Here is a 13096-nt window from a genome sequence, read left to right as displayed (position 1 = left end):
TGGAAGTACCTTTCCTCCATCCGGGAATGGTGTATTTAGCTGATGTTGACGCACAAGGTAATGTATCAATTTCACTTGAAGCTTAGTTGTAGTTTCGGGCTTAGTCAAGTGCGATACAAACCCTATAGTAGGAGTCCCCCAAGTCGCCGAGCTAGGAGATCTGCCGAAAGAGGTGACAGACAAGGTAAGCAGTCAAACTTCTAAGTAAGCAACCCAGGATCAGAGGTTTGACTTCGGCTTCACTCGGGACTCTATCGCAGAGTAATCTTTTCTTTAAGACCCAGTCTCCTATTTTGAAAGAACGAGGCTTGACCCTAGAGTCATAATAGTTGGAGATGCGCTGCTTGTAGGCGACATTCCTCAAGTGAGCTTGGTTTCTGTGTTCCTCGACTAAATCCAAGTTGAGGGTGAGTTGTTTGTCATTTTCACTTTGAATGTAGTTCTGGACTCGGAATGTTGCTTGCTCGAGCTCAACAGGGACAACCGCCTCTGTGCCAAAGGCAAGTGAGAATGGAGTTTTTCCTGTTGAAGTCCGATATGAAGTGCGATATGACCAAAGAACTTGGGGTACAAATTCTGGCCAACAGCCTTTAGCTTTGTCCAAGCTGGTTTTCAAAGTGCGCTTGATTATTTTGTTGATGGCCTCAACTTGTCCATTAGACTGGGGATGAGCTGGAGAGGCAAAGCATAAGTTGATGTTGAACTTAGAGCAAAACAACCTGAACTTCTTGTTGTCAAACTGTCGCCCATTGTCAGTGACTATCGCATTGGGAATGCCGAATCTACAAAGGATGTTCTTCCACACGAAGTCTTCTATCTTTGCCTCAGTAATGGTTGCCAAGGGTTCTACTTCGGCCCACTTTGTGAAGTAGTCCACTGCAACGACTGCGTAACAGACTTTGCCCTTCCCTGCCGGCATTGGGCCGATCAAATCAAGTCCCCACTGGGCGAAGGGCCAAGGGCTGATCATAGGAGTAAGAGGCTCTGGAGGGGAATGAGGAATAGTTGCATATCGTTGACATTTGTCACATGAGCGGGATACTTTGATGGCATCCTGGTGGAGTGTTGGCCAGTAATATCCTTGGCGAAAAGTCTTGTGTGCTAGGGACCGAGATCCAGCATGATCTCCACAGACTCCCTCATGTATTTCCCGAAGGACGATTTCCGCCTCGGCAGGCGTAAGACACCTTAAGTATGGCAGGCTAAAACCTCGCTTATAGAGTTGATCATTGATGATCAGGTAGCGGGTAGACTTGTATCGAATTTGCTTAGCCTGGACTTTATCATTTGGGAGGGTGCCATGAGCAAGGAAATTATAGATCGGGGTGATCCAACTATCCCCCTGTTGTAAGTTGCATACTTCTGCGGCCATGGTGCTTGGTGTTGCCAACAGTTCGACATGAATTTTTCTTCCAATCTTGTCTTCCACAGCTGAGGCGAGGCGAGCCAGGGCGTTTGCATGACTGTTTGCCGCTCGAGGAACTTGGGTGATCTGGTAGTGGAAGTGCTTGAGCAAAAGTTGTGTTTGCGCAAGATATGCTGCCATGGAGCTGTCCTTAGCATCAAAGTTGTTGGTAACCTGGTTGACCACTAATTGGGAGTCACTGAAAATATCAATTTGTTTAACCCCGAGGTGTTTGGCCAAACGTAATCCTGCTAGAAGGGCTTCATACTCGGCCTCATTGTTTGATGCCTTGAATTTGAAACGAAGAGCATACTCCATTGCTACTTTGTCGGGCGTAGTCAAGACTAGTCCCGCTCCACAGCCCTGTTGGTTGGATGAGCCATCAACATACAAACTCCATGCTGAGGTCGTTGATTCTACCTTCTGAGCTTCCGATGGTAATGAAGCTACTGCTTCAGGTGTAGAAGCAATGTCAACAGGATATGTGAAGTCGGCGATGAAATCTGCTACTGCCTGGCCTTTTTCGGCTGGTTTTGGTTGGTAGGTGATGTGTTGGTCAGCATGTTTGCTTTTGACTAGCATATCATCAACGTAAACTTCCATGTTCTTCCCAATTTGTTCGGCGAACATTGAATTGACCAGTCTCTGATAAGTTGCTCTTGCATTCTTTAGGCCGAAAGGCATGACTTTATAGCAATATAGTCCCCTGTCAGTAGTGAAGGCCGTGTGTTCTTGGTCTGAGGGGTTCATGAGGATTTGGTTGTATCCTGAATAAGCGTCCATAAAGCTCAAGAGCTCACACCCTGCCGTAGAGTCTATAAGCCTGTCAATAAGAGGAAGAGGGATTGCTTTCTGACACCCTTTGTTTAGGTCGGTGTAGTCAACACACATCCTCCACAAGACCTTTTGAAGCGAAAGACTTTCTTTGGTCGGATTTTTCCTAACAAGGACCACATTTGCTACCCATGTCGGGTAATTGACTTCGCGGACAAAGCCTATGCCTTTGAGTTTTTCAACTTCTGCTTTCATTGCCTCGTATCGTTCAGCGTCATAAGATCTTCGCTTCTGTCTCACCGGCTTGATCTTGGGGTCAATACTCAAACGATGACAGATGACATCGGGAGAGATGCCTGGCATGTCCTCGTATGACCAGGCGAAGACTTCAGTGTTCTCTTTCAAAAAAGATATCAATGCTAACCGAATGGGTGGTGACAATGTGGTGCCAATCTTCACCATGCGATCTGGATAATCTCTTGAGATAGGTACCTTCTCCAACTCTTCAGCAGGTTGGGCTTGCTGGGTGAAAGAGTCATCTCGAGGATCATCGGGTTGATTGTTGCTATCAGGAAGATCCAAGTTCGCTTCATCTAGGCTGATCTTTGTGACTTGGTCATGTACAGACAGGGTTTCCTTGGGTCCGGGCAAGTGTTGTTGCTTAACTGAAGTGTTGTAACATGATCGTGCAGTAAGCTGATCTCCTCTGATGTAGCCGTTGCCATGGGGGGTTGGAAATTTCATCAACAGCATATGCGTGGATACCATAGCCTTGAGATCATTGATGCCTGTGCGCCCAAAGATGACATTGTATGCCGTTGGGCAGTCAACCACTAGGAAGTTAGTGGTAATGGTAGCCGTGTAAGGGCCTGTACCAATAGTAAAGGGTAAATGTATGCTCCCTAAGGGTTGCACGATATCACCGGAGAAGCTTATCAGAGGAGAAATCGAGCGATCGAGCAAGTGTTCAGCTACACTGAGTGCCCTGAAAGCTTCGGCAAACATGATATTGACCGAAGCCCCTGTGTCTACGAGGATTCGTCGAACATCAAAGTTGGCTATGTGAGCCTCCACGATCAATGGGTCGTTATGAGGGTAGATGATGCCTCTTTCTTCCTCAGGGTAGAAACATATCGGATCCCAGTTAGGTTTTTGATACTTCCCTCCCCTGATGTCTTCCACGTGAAACACTTGGTGACCAGGCCTCAGACTTCGTTCACTGTTTTTCATGGCCCTATTGGAAGATTCAGATATGGGTGTGCCGCCGCTTATGGAATATATGACATTCACCTGGCGTTGGTTACGGTTATCCCTTTGAGGGTGAAGAAGGAATTGATCAATTTTTCCTTCTCGTGCCAAAGCTTCAATACGATCACGGAGGATGATACATTTCTCGCTATCATGGCCGTTATGCTCATGGTAGCAACAAAACATGCCCGCGTTATTCGGGGGCGTGTAATCTGGGTGCCTCGGCTTTAGCTTTGGTATCAGGTGAGCTATGCTGGGGTAAATGGCCGCGCATGTGGCATTCAAGGGCGTGTATGTCTCATACCTTGGGGTAGGGGGTATCTTGACGCGGGTTTGACCCACTGCATTGACTGCCTGGGGGCGAGCGTTATTGTGGCGATACCCTTGGTTATCGGGATAGTGTCCCTTACTCTTTTTAGTGGAAGGAGAGTGGTGAGGATGGAAATCCTTCCTCTTGCCTTGAAATTGATATGTCTGTTGATTCGGTGAAGCATTATGCAAGGCATGGGGAGGTGCCACTGCTGTTTGGAAAGTCGAGGTCTTCTCATTTAGGTGAGTCTGGCTTCCACCTCCCACTTGTTGATAAAGGATGGTTGTAGGGGGTTTCTCCTGATATGTCTTTGCCTCGGCGGAGGCATGGTTATAAGCCTGCGCCATCACCTCAGAGTAAGTCTTCCAAGTATTGGCATTGATCATGTATTTAAAGAAACAATCACGTAGGCCTGCCGTGAAGGCCTTGAGGGCAGTCTTGTCGTCTGCCTCGGCACACCGGGAGTATTCATGGCTGAAGCGGCCAGCATACATACGTAATGACTCGTCTGGCTTCTGGCGGATAGTGTACAGGTCATCTGCAGAGTGCAAGAAATCGGTTTGGAAAATGTGTTGGGAAACAAATAGTTTCCTCAATTCCTCAAATGAGTCTACCGTCTCAGGTGTAAGACGACAATACCAATTTAGAGCTCCGCCAGAGAGGGTGGAGGGGAAGAGAAGACATCGCTCTTCGTCGGTTTGCATCCGGTATGCCATGGTGGACTCAAAGAGGTTAAGGTGCTCAATCGGGTCCTCTTTCCCAATATAAAGTTGCAAGCCAAGCTTCTGCTTTGTCTTTGCTTGAAGGGGGGTGTTGAGGATCCTCCTTGTAAGAGGGCCAGGCCTGGGTTGGTTCCAGTCAGGTATTTCAGCCTGACGTTCAGCCTTCAACTTGTTTACTTCCTCAAGAAGTTGTAGGACAAGGGGGTCCTGAGCGGAGTTATGTGCCACTGGAGCTTTCTTTCGTAAATCTCCATCTCCTCTTGGAATTAGGAAGGTTTGATCAAGGGCATGTGATTTTTCCCTGGACTCGCTGTACTGGCTTCCAGGGTATGTCTGTCGGAACACCTCTGAGTCCCCTGTACCCTCATGTCTCTCTAGGACTTGTTGCCCATTCCCCAAGTTGGTGGCCGGCTCGGGCCGTGGCAGGGGACCGAGTCTCTCAGAAATCCTTGGGTCATTGATCTTTGAGCTTATATGGATGGAATTCTCTCGACGTTGCTTCAGGAAATCCCGACAATCGCGAAAGACGGCTTTCGATCCTTCTGCCCCTTCAGCAAAGAGGTGTCTCCCTCCGCTTCTCATGGTTCGGGTCGAAGCAACTGGGTTAAGAGAAGCCTCATGTTGATTATCAAATCGAGGGGTAATTTGTTCCCTATCAGGGATATCTATGTCGAAAGCATATGACCCTCCATGTTGGAGGGCACCCAGTTGATGGTTGACTTCCACGGGGGCAACAGGCTCGCGTGTCTGAGCTTGCCTAGCTTCGTGAAGTGTCTCGAAGAGCTTCTCATATTGCTCCTGGAGGACCTCATTCCTCATTGCTATCTTGTTGTTCTGAGCTTCCAACTCATCAACTTTAGCTTGAAGAAGAACTCGTTTTCCTTCCTTCTTTCGTTGTTTCGCACTATGTGCAAGGGGGGTGTCATTCTGTGTGCTGTGGCTTCCTTCGCTTCCCATGCTGGAGAGGGATGCCTGATCAAAAGAAAGTGTACGAATGATAGAAACCAGCTTGACACAGCTGAAGAGAGTAGGAATAAGTGTCGTTTCCCACAGACGGCGCCAAATGTTGATGCACAAAATCAGCGAAGACTTTGGTACAACAGAAAGTGTCAGGTTTTGTGACCTTCGCTTGGTTGCTTCGGTCACTAGTGAGGATAAGTACGTAAATGAATAGAGACAGAGAAGCAAACACAGGATGTACGTGGTTCACCCAGATTGGCTACGTCCACGGAGTAGAGGAGTTCTTATTAGTAGTGAAGGGCTTACACAAGTACAAAGGATCAAGCTCTCAATTTAGTGAGTTCTTGTGAATGATTTAACACAAATGGCATTAGGCAATATTGTGGGGGAATGACCCCTATTTATAGAAAAACTTGTAGCTTTGTCACATTGACATGTGTCATGTTATGATTGGTTCTTGATGTTGACACGTGCTGCGCTCTGATTGGCTTCTAATCTTGACATGTGTCGAGTAGTGATTGGCCTCCTGGTCGGAGGGGAACTCTTCTGGGTCCTTGACAGTATAGCGTTGGCCGGTGCTCGGTAGTTTCGGGATTGGTCAAGTATGGTACAAACAGTACTAATATAAGAAATTAAGATAATAATCATATTTCATATATTCAAGTCGCTATCTAACCAATATAGGCCCACTAGACTTCACTTAGTCCCCCGTAGTACTAATTTTAGTAATTAGGACGTTTCGAGACATGTTGATCAAAAGTTAACTTTCAGTCAAAGGTAGAGTCCACAATTCAATCCGGAAGATCCACATATTGGATTTTGGATCCGTAACTTCCCAATGTCCACATTATGCTCAAATAACAACATACTAAAATCTTTACACGATCCAACGGTCGGATCTCCGCCAATTTTAAAATTCAAATGGCGGGCGACATTTAATTTTACAAACTTAGAAATCCAATTAGAGAAGATCCGTATGTCGAATTCTCGATCCTTAAGTTTCTATGATCCAAAAATATTATGTTCTATCACGCATTAAGGTTTGGTGACGATCCAACGGTCGGATCGTCGAATCATATTTTGACCTAACCACGTATCGTAATGAAATTAGGTTCAAACAATCAAAACATATCATAAGGATATCAATTATGAAATTAGGGCATCAAATTGAACTTAAAAGGACATCGTCGGCCCACTGGCCAAGCCACCGCCGCACGCGTCGCCGCAGGTGGCGGTCGGCCGCTCCGACTTGCAGGAAAATTCAACTATTTTTAAAAATTACCAAAAATTATAGAAATGAAGATCTCAAAGAGTGGAGCAAACTTTATACCTCTAGCCAAGTCCAATTTGACCGAGAAACACTTCAATTTCACTCAAACCCGCCGAAAACCCTTGAATTTGGGTGTTCTTGATTCGACTCCAAAGCTACTCCGATGCCTCAACCATTACTTGGGCTTTGTTCCAGGCTTCAAGAGGAGTCTAATGGTGGTGGTAATTTGATGAAATCATTTCAGATTTGGGTGATTCGAACACAACACCACTGCACCGTACCGTACGGATTTACCCATTTTCAAGGCCAAAACCCTTGATTTTTTAGGTGTAAGAGGAATAAGGCAGGTTGTGGGGAAGTTTTCAATTGACCTTTTTGGTGGAATTCACCGAAAAAACCGTCGGAAAAGCCGAATGGGTGGCTGGGGTTCACGGGTCCGTTTGACCCGACCCCTTGTTTTTTCCTACTTCTTTTTCTCACCTTTCCTCATTTCCCTCCTTTCTTCCTCTCTGATTCGTCACTTCGTTCCTCTCCCCTTTTCTGATTCGTCCCCCTCATCCCTCATTTTCTCTCCCGCACCTCCTTTTTTTTTTCTTCCCCATTGGTCCTCCTAACCTTTTAAAAATCTAATTGGTTCCTTAACCCAAATATCCGATTGGGCCTCTTTCCCACAAAGTGGGAGTCTAAATAATTCCTAAAATCTATAGTACCACAACTTCAAACGTCCGTAACTATACCGTTATAACCCGCAAATGGCTTTTGCCTATGCGTTCGTGATCTCGGAATCAAATCAACAATGTAAATTGTGACCTCGAATGGTCTACGGATTTTAAATAATTAATTTCCCGAAAAATAATATGAAATCTCTATAATATCAATACGTAGATTATAATAATGAAATCCAGGAACGAGATTTCACAGGCCCTCTTTGGAAGAAAGAGTGGCTGGCCCTAGGGTATTTTTTGGGGTGTAATGCGTGATTTAATTGGTGATTAATTGATTAATTAGGAATTAATCAATTAATTAGCCAATTAACCTTCACTTAAATGGAATGTTATGTAGGTTATAAAATAATTACCTAAGATGAGGATGGATGAGAATATATTTGAATTGGTTACCTATTTTGGACACTTTTGATTTGATTGACGGATGATTGTCCGCTGCTCGCGCGTAGAATCTCGGTATGCCTCAAGGGTATTTTTGTCATCTTTTACCCAAAAATCCACGTGTCGCCTTGTGTTTATTTTTGGCTCCACACCCCCTACTTGTGTGCTTATATATATATATATCTCTATATATACACACACATTATCCATATACTAAAACTCAACAAAAAACACTGTTCATTAACAGTGAACGGGCGAAAATACCCTTCAATTCCTTCGATATCATTTTACACAGGAAAAAGACAAGTTTGCCCTCCTAGCCCACGCTTCCATCATCGCTGCACCTTCTGCTTCGACTTCCGCTTCTCGACTTTTCTGCTTTATTCTGCTTTCTCTGCATTCACCTGTCCCAAACTCCTCTCTCTCTCGCAGTGAAACTCACCCCCACCATTCTCAATCCACTGCTTCTTATCTTATTCATGTTTGATTCTCTCAACCAAAAACCAGAATCTTGCTTCTCCAACTCTATCTCGCCGAGCGTAGAAAGCATGATCGAAGTCGTCAATCGCCTCATCAACCGCCTTGCAAAAATTGAAGCAGTATAGATCGATAAGATGTCGAATCACCCATCTACAAGGGAAACGATGGCTTTCGATACCATCACATCATTGATATGATATGCCGAGCTTCTCCTTTCTGCGCCTCTTCCGAAACCCCTTTGGTAAATTTTTGAACTTTACCCCAATTTTATGTGCTCTCTTTCTTAATCTTAAACTTTATATCTATGAAAGAATCTTAATTTTGTGTTTAATTTGGGTTTTTGCATTATGAATTATGAATTTTTTGTTTAATTTGAAGTTTGTGTTTTAAATTTTGAATTTGTAGCTTGATTTGAAGGTGAAGAAGTGATTCCTACTTAAAACTCATGACCATGATTGAGTAAAAAATACCATTTATTATTTTATTAAGATAAGGGTCACAAAATTAGCTAAACAATAATTATATAAGAACGCGGCATGCAAGGGGATGGATTTCTCAAAAATATATTATTTGGGTAAATTCATATGAGAAAAACGGTGAATAAAAAAGAAGAAGAAATACATGCCATAAATACATTCAAACAACCACTAACAGAACTGAAGTTGCATAACAGATTGCAAGTTTTCAACTTCAAATTTTGTTTTTTGTGATGACAGAGTAAGGAGAATATGACCCCCATTTCCCTTTGTTCAGGGTTCTGAGAATTCTTAAAGAATTAGAAAAAACCAGATTATAATTTTTGGTTTGAAGTTGTTTTTAATTTGGTCCACCAAGTTATGTATTGTTAATAGGAACCAAGAAGAGTCTCGAATTCAGTTTCCAACTCTTGACTGCAAATGGAACCTGATGCCATTAAGCTATCTCCCTCAGCCCTCAGAATTCAGGTAACCTCATGATTTTTATGTTGCTGCTTTTGTTTTATCTACTAATTATTGTTGGATGAATTGTATTCTTGAGTTAAATAATGATTAATTAGAATGTCTAGAAAAAAAATTCAGCAATCGCTGTGTTTGGGATGATAATTTATATCCAATATGGTCATTAGCCAGTCAAAGAACCTAATTTGGGAAGTGGGTTTTAAATTTCAATAGTTTTGTTATGTGTAATTTTCTTGCTTTCACTTTCCGTATGTTTCCCAGAAATATTTAGGGCTAGAAAGTGTGTAGAACTGTATAAGTGAAAAAAGAAAAAAAAAGCCTCAAATCTTTAAATTGTCCAGTACACAGAGAAATTGAATATTAATCCCAATTTCCACATTCCTCTATAATTCAAGGTCTTCGACTCCCTCAAAGGCCGATTAACACCAGCAACCACAACACCAACAAATAACTACCGCACCTTAGGTACAATTAAACAACCATAATTCTCATTTTTGGTTATTTTTTTATTAATCCACTACCTTTTTAATACATAATACAACATCCATGTTGATATGAACAATCCATTATGTGTTTTTGGAATGTGAATTTTTATTTTTCTGGGTTCTTAAAACTGGGACGTATTTTGAGTTGTCTTTTGATTGTTTTGGGCGATTTGTTGCTTAATTATGGATCCAAACCAGCAGAGACCAGGTATTCCACATAATGGACCTCAGCCATTTTCTTTGTCCTCTTCGCTTTCCTCGCCATTTTAGCCGTGGTAACCCCTCTCACACTTTATACTTTGCTCTCCAAGTCAGAACTATGGCTAGGTCTTCTTTTTCACTGCTAATTTGCTTTATATTTCTTCGACATTTGTTTATTTCATCGCATTTTATCTTCGAGCTTAATCCATCACTTGATTATGCAGTACTAACTCAGTTGTTCATCAATTTGTTTCACTTTTAGGTTTAATTATGGTCAAGTAATTCCTCTATTTCGAGTATCATGTATATGTTCTTGATTTCCACTGAATGCATATATTTTGTGTTAAAGTATTAATTTCGGTTTTTTACAGTTTCGTAATGCATTCTTTTGTCATGTCATTAATGATCATATGTTTGCTAGGATGATCATGTGCAATAAAATGCATCTGGTGACTTCATTAATCCTCTATCTAAATATTTGAATTAGTTGATTGAGAATTAGAGTTACGAGATTTCCCTATAAAGCATTGAATTGAAGTTTTTTTTCGGAATTTTTCATTTTCTGTAATGATATTTGCAATAGACTTGGATTGTATTTTTTTTGCTAAATATTATGATATGCTAGCTGGGGAACTTCGATTAGTATGCTAAATTCTTAAAACTGGAACGTCTTGATGTTTCCAGACGGTTCTTCCAACATCATCAACTATATCAATTTTGCACCAAGTCCCAGAAGGTCATGTTTGGATTTATTAGAGAGAAGGTGCTCTTCTGAAGACAATTACAGATCCAGGTGATGTGCATTGAGAAGTTGCTTGCATAGGGCCTTAACTTCGCCTGCTTCTCATTATTTCAAATTTCAGGTTTTCATCTCAAGCTACCTCTGGTCACCCATTTTGAACCCGTTCAAGTGACCCTGCAAAGTGATCAGGTAACTTTGGTAATCCATGTTTGGAAGATTGAGGATTCTGTCTTTCCATTCATTATAGTTTTGAAAGCTTCTGTTAGCAACATTGTAGGTAAGGGATATTCCATGTGGTACAAAAGAGGGTGTCATGATCAATTTTGACAAGATTGAGATAAGGCTATGCGATATTATTCTTTAGTATTTGTATATTAGTTTCACTTAGTTGAAGGTCTTGAAAAACTCCATTTAATAAATCCAAAATGTGTATTCCTTTAGGAGCCGTTTGATAATTATTTGGTTTTTAGTTTCAAGTTTTTGTTTAGATTTATTTTTGGGCATTTACAATAACTTTACTTTAGTATATGTAGATTTAATATTACAATTTAGTATAAATTTTTATATTATCTTCTTAGGTTCTTCAAGCATTTAGCTTTGTAGAATATCATTTTTGAAAAAAGTTGGAGCAATGCATATTATAGTGTGGCCTAACTTCCTTTTTATTGAAGTGGGATTTTTGAGAGGGACTGGTGGATCTCTGAAAAGGAACTTGGTGGAAATTCCTTATTACACTGTTCTGTCTTAGAAGTTGTGAATTATATGCAGGTATGGATGTTGTCTTAAGCTAGATCGTTGTTTTAAACAACCGACTCATTTTTTGCTGTTACTTTTCAGATTTTACTTATGTAGATACTCTCTCTTCATTTTTCAGATGGTTGACAAATTGGATGATGAAACCATGGCAATAGAACTTGGTTGACCTGATTTTAAAGAGGCCCTATTCCTTTTTAACTCTTAACTTGATTTCATAATGTTGGAAGAGCCCTCTTCCGAGCACATGTCGAGGGTCAACTAAAGGTTAACAGATTTGTATATTTATTATTAGCTAACTCTTAATATTATGCCGTTAAAAAAAAAGTCAAGGATAAGTTGAAGGGTTTGAAAGAAACTAAAGTGGAATCAATTGGAACCGAACCATTCACTAGAAATCGATATATATTTTAGGTGTATTTGGAATACAAAATAGTATAATAAGTGGTATATGTGGTTTATATTTTCTGTACTTTTTTCTTATAATCTCTTATGCCTTGGTCTAATTACTTTCTTGAATTTGATCTGTTTTTGCAGAAACTTGGTTGCAAGGAAGTTGGAAATGCACAAAAGTTTGATCGCGTCATATAGAATTGCCAGAGAAGGTCATCTCCATTTGGTGCAAAATCAGACTTCTTTCTGCACACAAAAACAATAGGTAAACACGCATTATCCTTATTTTGTTCATGATATAATTCTACTGTCTATAAATTTATTTCAATTTTTTTTCCCTTGCTTGGGATGCTTCCTTAATGACCAACATAGCAGAGGACAACTTTTAGTGTTGCAGTAAACAACGTTTCCCATTAATTTTTTGGACAGGAAGCAATTTGTGTTTTTTCATATCCAAAGAACTTCGTAATAGTTTTAATAGATGAAATAGGTTTCTCTTTTGATATTTAAATTTGTTTCATTCATGATGAGGTTGTGTATAATTTGCATTGGGATTGGTAACTCAGTTTTTTACTCAAACATTGTTTATGAAGATTGAAATTGCATAATCTTTCATATAGTTTTCAATCACGTAACAACATGCGGGTACAAATGATGGGACATGTGTCACTAAACAAATGATGGAACATATGTGCTAAAAAGTTAATAACTTAAAAAATAAAATTTCCCACCATTCCTATTAAAGCGTGTGGTGTACCACTTGTGTTACCATCACAACTAAAAAGTTCTCTGAACTCATAACTTCTTTCTACTGAGAATTTATGGTTTATAGCCAAATTTTGACACCTAAATTCATAAATGTCAGTTTTTATTAAAACTTGCAAATATAATAAAAATTCACATTAATTTATTTGGAAATCTTATCTGTATATGATGCTCATTAAATAATTTTGAAGAAATTCTCATGCTTTGATTTTGACCAATGTACCCTCAGTTAAAAACCAAAAACCATATGCAGATGAGATTTTTTATGTTCTTTCTTTCATGTTCTTTTTCATTTTTAGGGTTTTGATCATTCCCACATCCCAATCCAATAAGTTGAAAGAATGAAAAGACATTCAGCCAAACAAATTGTCTAATTCATTTATTAATTGACAAACACCTACAACCGAATTGCATATTCTTGCATAGTAATTCATTGACATTTTTGGAAATTTCATTACATATAACTTCCGCATACTTTTGAGGTGAATGGAGTACATTTAATCAAGTGAAATTTTGGATACATTTGAATTTTTTTATAAAAAAC

General features: G+C 40.6%; 1 long non-coding RNA gene across 3 annotated transcripts; it reads left to right on the top strand.

Moving 5' to 3' along the window:
- Positions 1-8122: 8122 nt before the first annotated feature.
- On the top strand, positions 8123-12414 carry LOC139188467 (uncharacterized). 3 transcript variants are annotated; one of them, XR_011571916.1, is made up of 8 exons: positions 8335-8516; positions 9127-9219; positions 9900-9973; positions 10584-10692; positions 10763-10830; positions 11313-11409; positions 11516-11661; positions 11932-12414. It is a non-coding gene; the product is annotated as an uncharacterized lncRNA (long non-coding RNA). The 3 variants fall into 3 exon arrangements; XR_011571917.1 differs by having other exon boundaries at positions 9897-9973; XR_011571918.1 differs by lacking the exon at positions 9900-9973 and having other exon boundaries at positions 8123-8516.
- The last annotated feature ends 682 nt before the right edge of the window (positions 12415-13096 follow it).

The sequence above is a fragment of the Malus domestica genome, chromosome 10, assembly GCF_042453785.1.
Source record: "Malus domestica chromosome 10, GDT2T_hap1".
Taxonomy (NCBI): domain Eukaryota; kingdom Viridiplantae; phylum Streptophyta; class Magnoliopsida; order Rosales; family Rosaceae; genus Malus; species Malus domestica.
This window is presented reverse-complemented; position numbering and strand designations above follow the sequence as displayed.